General features: G+C 35.1%; 1 long non-coding RNA gene across 1 annotated transcript; it reads left to right on the top strand.

Annotated features, from left to right (window-relative positions):
• Nucleotides 1–211: 211 nt before the first annotated feature.
• On the top strand, nt 212–10,324 carry LOC122489727. Its single transcript, XR_006298984.1, has 3 exons — nt 212–529; nt 1,150–1,155; nt 9,579–10,324. It is a non-coding gene; the product is annotated as an uncharacterized LOC122489727 (long non-coding RNA).
• The last annotated feature ends 322 nt before the right edge of the window (nt 10,325–10,646 follow it).

Genomic DNA, 10,646 nt, shown 5'->3' with positions numbered 1-10,646 from the left:
AGTCCTTCCTAAAAACTAACAAAAGGGCATTTATAAAGGAATTATTTTACTACTTCCACTTTTAATATACTTTGGGCATTAGGACTTGGTTTATCCTTTAACACACAGCAATATTAACTAAAATGCACATACAGAATAATGGTTAGACAATCTGAATTTGTCTTAAAAACTCATGGGCACAGAGCCCTTCTCTCATTTCCCCCCACCCTCCACTCCCCGCAGTGAACACTCTTCAAGACATCAAGTTTAACACTTCCATTCCCCAAATATAACCATTCCTGTAAATTAACAAAATTTAAAGGGTGTTGTTACTTTAACTCTCTACTTCTAACATATTGTTCACTTTCAAACATCTAGAAGACTAGATGTTTCAAAATTTTCCCACTACGTACATAGCATCACTGAAGGAACATTCTGGCCTAGAACCCTTCCTCTTTTCACCTCTTATCAACCCACTGGAAAGTATAAGCATCTGTCATGCTTAGAGGGGATTTTAACAATTTCACTTCCTCTAGTTGTTTTCAGAACAGTTTTTCCTATGAACTTAAACACAAAGCGTATACAATGAATTTGTTTACTAACTACTTTTGTCATACACTGGCAACCTCTTTTAACATCTAGGAAGACTAGATGTTGTAAATTAGGACTCATTTGTCCTTTATATACACTATATACATAGCTAAGTAAAACAGAATGCAGACATACGGAACAATGGTTAATCCTGCCTAACTATAAACATACTGGTATAAAGCTCTTTGCGCTTTCTTCTTCCTCCCTGGACCAGCACAACTATTATATAATGTATACTGCTCTGAGAGGTGGTTTGATCATTTTGATCATTCCATTTTCAAAAAGACAATATTTCACATGAATTTTAACATAAGGATATCTACAAAATGTGTTTTTTTTCTACCTCTACTTTTAATATACTTTGTGCTTCTAACATACTTCTAAACATCTAGAAAGGCTAGATGTTTCAAATAAGGACTTAAGTTTGTCCACTATATACACAGTAGTGTTGAATAAACTACACGCATGTAACAATGGGTTATATCTGAAAGTGTCTTTTGCATAGGAACATTCTAGTCTAGAACCCTTCATTTCTCACAACTCCTCTCCACCACCAACCTACTGGGTGGGTACAGATAGGCACATGTGTCACTTAGATGTGACTACAACGTCATCTCTAAAAGTTCTTTTCAGAAGACAGCCTTTCAATGCATTTTAACAGAAAGTGTACAAAATGTGTTAGTTTACTAACTCTACTTTTGTCATACATTGGCAACCTCTTTAATATCTAGAGACTAGATATTATAAGATAGGACCCTTTGTCCAATATATATACAATATATACAATCAAGTTAAATGCACATAACATATAGGGCAATGGATAAGCTGAAATTTCCTAGCACACACTAGCAAAACATTTTTTGCAATTTCTTCCCTCTAACCTCCCACAAACCAATGAACAAGTAAGCATGCTGTTCAGAGAGGTGAGTTAGCAATTCCATTTCCAAAAATAGTATTTCCCACCAGTTTTTAAAAGCTATTTACAAGACGCGTTACTCTACTTCTACTTTTAAATACATCAAGCATTTCTAAATATCTAGAAAGACTAGATATTTCATATAAGGACTTAGTTGTTCACTATGTACAAAGCACTGTTAAATAAAATTGCACACACCTAACAATGGGTATAATCTGAGGTATCTTCTAAATATGACCATTCTGGCTAAACTATTCCCTCCCTCACTTCCTTCTCTCCACCACTAATCCAGTAGACAAGTACAGGCATGTGTAATTATTCACAAATTATTAAAAAAATAGAAGAGGATATAAAGCTTCCACATTCATTCTATGAGGCCAGCATTACCCTGATTACAAGACCAGATAAAGAAACCAAAAAAAAAAAAAAAAAGACAACTACAACCAGTATCTCTGATGAACATAGATGCAAAATTCCTCAACAAAATATTAGCAAACTAAATCCAACAATACATTAACAAAGTAATTCACCATGATAAGGTGGGATTTACTCAAATGGTATGCAAGGGTGGTTCAATATTCCTAAATCAATCATTGTGATATATCACATCAGTAAGAGAAAGAAAAAAATCCACATGATCACTTCAATAACTTCAGAAAAAAACTGACAAAATAAAATGTCCATTCATGATAAAATCGCTCAACAAAGTAGGTTTGGAAGGAACATACCTCAACATAAGAAAGGCCATATATGAAAAACCCATAGCTAACATCATCCTTAATGATGAAAAACTGAGAGCTTTTCCCCTAAGATCCCCTAAGATAAGCTTTTCCCCTAAGATAAGACAAGGATGTCCACTCTCACCACTTTTACTGAGCATAGTGTTAGAGGCCCTAGCCACAGCAGTCAGACAAGAAAAAGACATAAATGCATCCAAATTGGTAAGGAAGATGTAAAACTTTCACTATTGGCAGATAAGATGATACTATATATATAGAAAATTCTGAAGACTCCACCGAAAAACTACTAGAACTGTAAAATAAATTCAGTAAGGTTGCAGTACACATAATCAATATACAGAAATCCATTCCATTTCTATACAGTAATAATGAAGTAGCAAAAAGATACTCCAGCTCAGAGCCTGGAGCCTGCTTCAGATGCTGTATCTCCCACTCTCTGCCCCTCCCCGCTCATGCTCATGCTCGCTCTCTCTCTCTCTTTCTCTCAAAAATAATTAAACACTAAAAAAAATTTTTTTTAATTCCAATACAGAATTGCTGTTGAGGAGCTTAAAAGCTTACAACAAAAAGTGTTCAGTTCTGTCAGTTGTTGCTTTATTTTGAAGCTGAGTTGTTAGTGCAATAAATATATAGATATATATAAATAAAATAAATATATATATATAAATATATATATAGCTAAATATATATAGTTCCACATATATTTATGGAGCTACTTAAGATTATTACTTTTTTTTTGGCAAATCAATCCCATTGCCAATATGCAATCTCTCTCTTTATCCCTGGTAATATTTCTTGTTCTGGAGTCTACTTTGTATGATACTAAAATAAAGTCCCCTGATTTCTTTTGACTGGTATTCGCATAATTTCCCATCCTTTTAATTTTAACTCATCTGCAACTTTAAAGTGGACCCTTTGCAAACAGGGTCTATAATTGGATCTTGCTTTTCAGTCTGACAATCTGCTTTCTACATGTGATATAATTATACATACCTTTATATACTAAAATATAAATATAAATATGATTTAGTTTAAAATTTACCATCTTTCTAACAGTGTTCCATGTCCCATCTGTTCTTTGCACCTTGTTCTTATTCTCCTGATTATTTTTGGATTAAGTATTTTTTACATTTCATTTTATCTTTACTATTATCTTATTAGACATACCTAGTTGTTTTATATTTTTTTTAATGTTTACTTATTTTTGAGAGAAAGAGAGAGGTGGGGGAGGGGCAGAGAGAATCCCAAGCAGGCGCCACACTGTCAGTACAGAGCTGAATGTGAGGCTGTAACCCACAAACCACAAGATCATGACCTGAGCCGAAACCAAGAGTAGGGCATTCAACTGAGCCACCCAGGCACCCCGGTTTTATTTTTTTAAGGTTGCCCAGGGATTACAACATTTCTTTTTAACTTCTCACATGCTAACCTCAAGTAATTTATCATTATGCATACTGTAATAATGCCTATGGCAGTACACCGGCATTTCTTCCTCCTACCCTTTATGCTATTATTGTCATGCATTTTACTTCTACATGTATTATAAACCCAATTCACTTTTATTTTGACTTATAATAGTGAATTATCTTTTGCAGATTTTTTAAATAAGGGAAAATGTCTCTTGCATTTACCAACATTTACTATTTCCAGAACTCTTTATTGTTTTGTGTAGGTCTGAATTTTATCTGATATTAGTTTTCCTTCTGCCTGAAGAACTTCATTCTTTTAGTGTAGGTCTTCACTTTTATTTTGGCTGAAACAAATTTTTTCTGTCCTTTTTGAAATATGATTTCCTTGGATATGCAAATCTAAATAATTAGATTCTAGTCCACAAATCTAGCTTATTATACATGAGGATTAAAATAAGATACTTTACTGAGAAAATCCTTTTACTAACAAAAAACTCTAGATAAAATTTTCTGGTCAATTTTCAAACTAAAAATTCACTTCAAATTTCTTCCCTACTTCCAAAATATTTTTTGCTATTCAAACACTTTAGGAATCCATATGAGTTTTTCCAAAATACTTAGCCAAAGTGAAGGCAGAATCTTTTCCTAATGAAAACTTGTTTTTAACCCCAAGAATCTAAATTATTTATACATAGAGACTCCCGAAGAATCATGCTTTTCACTTCCCATGAGAGTACTGTGGTAGGAATAATAAAGAACGTCCAAATATGTCCAAGTCCTAATCTTCCAGAACATGTGAATATGTTAGGTTACATGGTAAAGGGGAATTAAGATGGAAGATGGAATTAATGTTGCTAATTAAGCGATTCTGAGATAGAAAAATCATCTTGTATTATCTATGCGTGTTTAATGTAATCACAAGGATCCTTATAAGTAGAAGAAGGCAGAAGAAAAAGAACTAGAGAGATGGCTCAATGTTGCTGGCTTTGAAGACTGAGAAATGAGAACACTAACCCAAAGAATGCAGGTGGCTTCTAGAGACTGAAAAAAGAAAGTAAAGACTCTTTCATAGAGCCTCCAAAAGGGAATGCAGCCTTACCAATACCCTAACTTTAGCCTTGTGACCTTTGTTTCAGGTTTGTGATGTCTAGAACTCTAAGATAATAAATCCATGTTCTTTTCAGCTATCATACTTTGTTACATCAGCAAAAGAAACTAATATGATCATGGTACCTGGGAGTAAGATGCTGCTGTATCAAACATCAAGGATATGGAAGTGACCTTGGAATTGGGTCACTGACAGGGGCTGGAGGAATTTTTAGATCCATAATATTAAAAGCCTAGAGTGCCTCAAATAGACTCTTGATATAATATGGATGTTTAGACCTAGAAGGATGTGGGGATCATGTTATTGGAAAATCGAAGAATAAGGATACTTATTATATAGTAGCAGAAAACTCAACAGAACTATGTGTGTTGTGTAAAAAGCAGAATTTATTTAGCTGAGATTACCAAGCAAAGTGTTGGAGGTACACTCTGGTTTCTTTTTCTTTTTTTTTTTTCTTTTTAAAGTTTATTTATTTATTTTGAGAGAGAACGAGCACATGGGGCAGAGAGAGAGGGAGAGAGAGAATCCCAAGCAGGCTCCATGCTGTCAGTGCGGAGCCTGATGCAGGGCTCAAGATCACCACCATGAAATCATGACCTCAGCCAAAATCAAGAGCCCGATGCTTAACTGACTGAGCCACCCAGGCACCCCAGTATAGTCTGGTTTCTTCCTCCTGCTTATAGTAAAGCATGAGAGAAAAGAGATAAGTTGAGAAAAGAGCCGTTAAACAAAATGGAACCAGGATATGATGATCTGGCAAATCTTCAGCCTATACAGATTGCAAAAAGTGCAAAAATTAAGAGATTCGATGTCAGGAAAGCATGCTGGGGAAAAAACTAAGGATGTGGCTAAGCAACTTTTTGCTAATATTTCAAAAAATTAAAAAATTCAGAGTAGTCAGTCACATAAAGAGCTCTTTAAAAGGATTATGCATGAGACCCACAGACCCCTCAGCCATTTCAGCTGAAGGCAAAAACAGAGATTGGATTATCTAGGAAAAACCTGTAGGGGAGCCTCCTGTCTAAAGAAGTGAATCCCCATGACACAGAGAGCACAAAGTTCTTGAGAACTGTATGCCAACAGAAGCACTACCAGCTAGGACGGAAGAATACAGAAGAGGACAAGATGAAAGAAGACTGCCAGATTCCTAAAATTCTACAGGCAACAAATATGCTAATAAACCCACTCAGCTGCAAACATATGCTACCTGTCATGGAAAAGGCAGGATGACTCATAGGACATAGCTAAGAGGCCAGAGCTCAGAGCTTCAAGACACAGAGGATTATTCCCAGGTCTTGAAACTAATTGCCTGTATGGATTTCAAAATTACTTAGAACCAGTGGTGTTTTTTTGTTTTCCTTCCATCTTCTCCTCTTTCAACCCAGAATGTCTATTAACTATTGTATTCTTAGGATATCCCAAGGGAAATGATATCAATTAGGAATTTCTCTCCATAGCAAAGCACAGCACAGCTAAAAGTATACTGTTCTAATTATGCTATTAAATAAAAGAAACACAGGCACCTTCAGTCTTTCAACTGTAAAGTGGGAGTTAACATTATCTTAAGGTAACATGTAAAAGTATCTAGCCAAATACAGAATTCTTATTACAAGGCAATTCTTCATAAATGTTATTTGAAAAAAAAATGCTAAATTGGAAAAGCATTAACTTACTACCTTTTAAGTTTCTGTTATTATTAAAATATGAGATACACCCAAAATAAATGCATTATAAAAACCCCTTAATTTTTCTTGGAAATGTTAATTTTATCTAAATTCCTCCCCATAAGTGAGAAAAACGAAGATATTCTGTTACAAAGTCAAGGACGCCTGGTTTTGGAGTAAAGGGCATGATAAATGTGTGTGCCATATTATTCGTTCTCTATTCTAATTAAATGAGATTTAAGAGCTATACAAACTGCAAAGAGAAAAGCCTATTTTGAGTTTAATGGACAGATACCCAAGAGAACTATCTGCTTAATTCTTGTTTCTGTTTTTGTTTCTTTTTGCTTTGGCTTTCTTTTTAACAACTGTACTGAGTTATAATTTACATATGATAAAATTCTTCTGTCTGAAATGTACAATTCAACAGTTTTCAGTATATATACAGAATTGTGCAACCATCACCATAATATAAATTTAGAACATTTTCATCATCCAAAAGGAAACCTCTTACCCAGGGCAGCAATTCCCCCATTTCTCCTCTCTCCAGCCCTAGGTGACCAGTAATCAATTTTCTGTGTCTATCAAATTGCCTATGTTAAGCATCTCATATCAATGGAATTATGCAGTACATAGTCCTTTGTGACTGAATTTTTTTCTTAATTCTTATATTATCAGCTCAAAGTTTTTTCTTAAAATAGACATTGACACCAACACTACATGAACCTAAAGCTAAAATTAGAACATTTTAGTCATTTCTCAAAATAAGATATACAAATAACCATATGTGCAAGAAAAAAAGTGCTCAACGTTCATTAGCCATCAGGAAAATGCACATCAAAACCACTGCACTCACTAGGATAGCTATAATAAAAAAGAGAATGACGTGTTGCCAAAAATTGGAGAAACTGGAACCCTCATGCATTGCTAGTGGGAATGTAAAACAGTGCAGCCACTTTTGAAAACAGTGTGGCAATTTCCCAATGGTTAAACATAAAGTTACCATATGATCCAGCAATTCCAATCTTAGGTACATACCCATGAGAAATGAAAACCTAGACAAAAACATTATGTGAATGTTCATAGCAGTATTATTCCTAACAGTCAAAAAGTGGGAACAACTTAAATGCCCATCAACAGAAAAACGACTAAATAAAATGTGGCATAACACATGTTGCAATATTACTTAGTAATAAAAAGAAATGAGGTCCTGATACGTGAAACATGGGTGAACCCTGGAATCAATGCTAAGAGAAAGAAACCAGTAGCACAGGACCATATATTGTATAGTTTCATTTACATGAAATATTCAGAACACACAAGTCTATGAAGACAGAAAACAGATTAGTGGTTACCTAGGGCCAGGGGTTTGTGGGGTACAGAGGGTGACCACTACGAGTGTGGGGGTATGAAGGTTCTTTTGGGGGTAATGAAACTGTTCTAAAATTATGGTGATAGACAACTCTGTAAATATACTAAAATCCTTTAAAGTATACACTTTAGAGAGATGAATTATAAGCTATATGAATTATATCTCAATAAAACTATTTTTAAAAAGAAAAAAAAAGACTCAACAAAAGAAACCTGTCTCTCTTTTGGCAATTTTCTCTTCCTACAATAAATACACAATACCGATGAACAAAAATAAAAACTATAAAGTTTATACTCAGACTCAATATGGGTCAAAATCTCATTGAATAATCAGATATCCAAAATATAATAAGGTATAAATTGTTAGCTGTTTCAACTTTTCAGGATATTCCCAACCTTTAAAATGAAATCAGACTGAAACAAGCCTGCTCCCTTCAAGTCTAAATTAGTTCAAAACAAGAAAACATATATTAGGAAATATTTGATCGAATCTAACATAGGATCACTGGTCTATTTTATCTCTAAAAGAGCAGCTAAAACAATCTCCCTTTTAACACCAAGGAAATCCAATTATTTTGCCAATTTCTAATTTCCAAACAATTTCCCAATCTTGTTGGGGACAGCAATATATACCATACTTTCTGACTGTAAACTCACAGCCAGCCGTCTGATTTTTTTTTTATAATCTTCGTTGAGGGACAAAGATGGGTCTAACTTCCTCTATTCATCTCCTTTTCTAAAATTTAAGAAATCAAAAATAAGAGAAAATCTTTTTTATCCTTTGGTTAGCTAAACTATAAAATAGAAGCAGAGATTTCTGGGAAATAACACCCTATCTGCCAAATAAATTGACAAAAAGCATCTGTCAATATGTTGATCAGAGATACTGTAAAATATACATTTTTGATTCAAGTCCAGATATCATTTAAAGCAGTCAGTGCCAATGTTAACTTTATTTTCCACCAGAACTTATTGGGTATTAAAAGCAGCTATATAGATTTTACTAAGTAAGCAGTGAAATAATAGTGCCCTAATTATACCCTGGTGAATTCTAATAATGTTAGGGTAGAAAATATGCCGGAGGTTAGGATGAAGGGATTCAGTTCATAAAGATAGAAACAGGGCACAATATTTTCAGTGCCTAATTCTACTGCAAAGATCAAGACATATGGTGAGGCTCATGTTTTTCAGTCAACAATTATTGACTCAGAGCCCACAGTGCTAACATACACCAGTGAGGAAGACAGATAAAATCCCTGTCCTTAAGGAGATGTTAATTCTAATTTTTATAAAATACAAACATAAATCCTTCTCTCCTTTTGTCACTGTGCATAATGGAATATAACCAGGGTAACCATTTCCCAGTCTGAAATCTCCTCTAGTGCCACTTAGGAATCTTGACGTCATGCAGAGTAATAAATCTCTTTAGACTAGTGCTTAGAAACATGGACAAACTAGATATATTCAACATGGTAACCACCTTTTTAAGCCATCACAAATCATAGGCCTGATTAAAGTATCTCTTCTACTCCACTGTGAGGGAAAATAATAGGAAAGCTGTTTTCATTACCAAAAGCTCAGGCACATGGACTGGTTTTAGAGCCAACGAGAGTGTGTAAGTGTACGTAGGTATGCTGGGGTGGGGGGGAGGAGTGGGGGAGGGTTGATATGGAAACAGGGAGGCACTTAATATTTTGATGTAGTGGAATGAAAATGTCATATTACCAGGAACCAGAAGACGTGCCACATCTTGGCAAAGTCTCAAATCTTTGGGTCTTCATTATATTTTTCCTTTAGAAAAAGGTCTGAACTACAGTCACACTTCACTCTAAAAATATGAATCCATGACTCCCTATGCAAAACCTAAAGCTACATCTCCTGAACTTTCACACAGTGATCCAGAAGATAGTCTTCTACACCGAGGAAGGAGTAAATAATGAAGCAAAAGATCAATAGTCTCTGACATACCTTTCTTTCCACCACTCAGTTCCTTCCCATTAACTTGTGTATTTGATCACAAATTGTGGGAAATAGAGTACAAGATTGGGCAGGGGATGATGAAATGAGGAGGTAAGGGAACTAATGAAGGGGAGAGGGCGTTGGGGGATCCTTAGAAGTTTTCTGAGATAAGCAAAAGACTGCAGGGTACAACACGGGGGACAGGAATGAAACTATGATAAAGACAGGCAAAAGCAGTGATATGAAATAAGAAATTACTATTCTTATCATAACTTCCTCACCTCATTCCTTTCTTATTCTCCACTACAGGACTCTTGTTGAAGATCTATAACACCCTGTTGAGGATCTAGAGCACCCATCTGAAGACCCACAGCACCCACTTGCCACTTTTCCCCCACCACAGGACTTCTTCCCAGTGACTGTTCTCTGCTCTCCTTGCCATATTCCAATTAGAATTCCACTAATTCTAATACATGCCCTTCTCTAATATGTTTACCTGGGAAGAATCTAACTAATTCTCAGTAGATGTTCCCAATTAATTTTATTATCAATCCTAAGAGGTCATGCAATTTAACAGGAATTACATTCACCTAAAGTGTTTTTAGATGTGGGAAAGACCTTTATTTACAAAGAACTGAAGCTAAGTCCATTCTCCTCTTTCTCCTTTTCATTGCCATACCACACCAAGCCACAGTGGTGCTGATGTTGTCTGTGTTAGTCCTTCCTGTACTACATCGCCTTAATGAAGGAGTTCCCAGCACCAGGAAAGGTGTGTTAGGGATACTTTTGAAGCAAGAGAGATTTTTCAGCACCTTTACACATTCTCTGTAGACTATCATCTTCTTGACTCACACATTAGGCTTCCCTGAGAAAGCAGACGGCAATATCATTAGCTCTCAGTATAAAACCAAA

The sequence above is a fragment of the Prionailurus bengalensis genome, chromosome B2, assembly GCF_016509475.1.
Source record: "Prionailurus bengalensis isolate Pbe53 chromosome B2, Fcat_Pben_1.1_paternal_pri, whole genome shotgun sequence".
NCBI classification, from domain to species: domain Eukaryota; kingdom Metazoa; phylum Chordata; class Mammalia; order Carnivora; family Felidae; genus Prionailurus; species Prionailurus bengalensis.
Note: the sequence above shows the minus strand (reverse complement) of the source record. Positions and strands in the feature narration are given on the sequence as shown.